We start from the raw sequence: 1,303 nt of genomic DNA, 5'->3' as shown, positions 1-1,303 counted from the left end.
GAAATGGAGGCTCAGATAGGTAAAGTGGCTGAGACTGGTCCTGCCCTGTAAGTCAGTGAGCATCTGGAGAACAGGGGCCCTACAACTGCACGTTCTCGTTCTTATGCCTGGCTCAGTAGTGGGCATGTTGGCTCTCGGATGCACCTAGGGTTTGAGTTGGGAGGGTCACCTGGCCCCACAGGAAGAAGGCTTATGCTTATGGAAATTACAGATGGATGGGTACCACTGCAGATGAATTAAGTCAGGATATTTGGGTTTGGGCCCAGGCATAGGTATTTTTAAAAAAGCTCCTTGAGTGGTTGCTCTGCCAGGGCTGAGAAGTACAGCCCTGGGCATAGACCGATTTCATCTCTTCTTCAGCCATTGACCTGTGTGCTGAAGGGACCCATGGCTGTGAGCACCACTGCGTCAATTCCCCGGGCTTCTATTTCTGTCACTGCCAAGCTGGCTTTATACTGCAGCAAGACAAGAGGAGCTGCAGGGGTGAGTAAGCTCCCTCACCCTGCAAAACCAGCACCCTGGACTGAGGCCTCTGATGGCTCCAATCAAAGGTGACATCTTGCTGTTTCTTCCTTCCCACCAGCCATTGACCACTGCAGCTTCGGGAACCACAGCTGCCAGCATGAGTGTGTTAGTACCCTTGGTGGGCCACAGTGCAGCTGCAGAGAGGGCCATGACTTGCTGCCCGATGGGAGGAGCTGTCAGAGTGAGGCGGGGTCTCCTACATTTGTGCAGAGGGGTAGGGAAGCTTAGCTGGTGGGGTCCACCCTGACCGGTCTCTTCTTTCAGTCCGGGACATTTGCAATGGTGTGGACCATGGCTGTGAATTCCAATGTGTGAGTGAGGGCCTCTCCTACCGCTGCCTGTGCCCTGAGGGGCGGCAACTGCAGGCAGATGGCAAGAGCTGCAACCGTGAGTTATAGGTGGGAGGGTGTTCTGCTTGCTTCTGCCCTATTGCCCACATTCTGAGCATTCTTGTCTTTGCTGTTGTTGTGACCCAAGGATGTGGTGTAAATGTGTGTGTGTTGGGGTGGGGGTATATTGGAGGATATGCCATGCCCTGCCTCCCCTCAATCCTCTACCCTGCTGCCAAGGTTAATTTAAAAAATACGTATTTGATCACATTAGTCCTTTGCTCATAATCCTTCTGTGGCTCATCCGTGCCTACAGAATAAAGATCACATGTCTTATCCCTGAGTTTTTCAAATGATGGGTATAACCACATTAGTGGATAATGAAATCAAATTGGTATATTACAACCAGTGTTTTTTTTTTTAAAGATGACAGGTAAGGGGATCTCAAC

General features: G+C 50.9%; 1 long non-coding RNA gene across 1 annotated transcript; it reads left to right on the top strand.

Annotated features, from left to right (window-relative positions):
• The first annotated feature begins 386 nt into the window (after window positions 1-386).
• LOC103584550 lies at window positions 387-903 on the top strand. The gene is made up of 3 exons (XR_549991.1): window positions 387-483; window positions 584-706; window positions 790-903. It is a non-coding gene; the product is annotated as an uncharacterized LOC103584550 (long non-coding RNA).
• The last annotated feature ends 400 nt before the right edge of the window (window positions 904-1,303 follow it).

Source organism: Galeopterus variegatus, unplaced genomic scaffold (genome assembly GCF_000696425.1).
Source record: "Galeopterus variegatus unplaced genomic scaffold, G_variegatus-3.0.2 Scaffold63871, whole genome shotgun sequence".
NCBI classification, from domain to species: domain Eukaryota; kingdom Metazoa; phylum Chordata; class Mammalia; order Dermoptera; family Cynocephalidae; genus Galeopterus; species Galeopterus variegatus.
The sequence above is the reverse complement of the archived record's forward strand: the minus strand, read 5'-3'. Positions and strand labels throughout refer to the sequence as shown.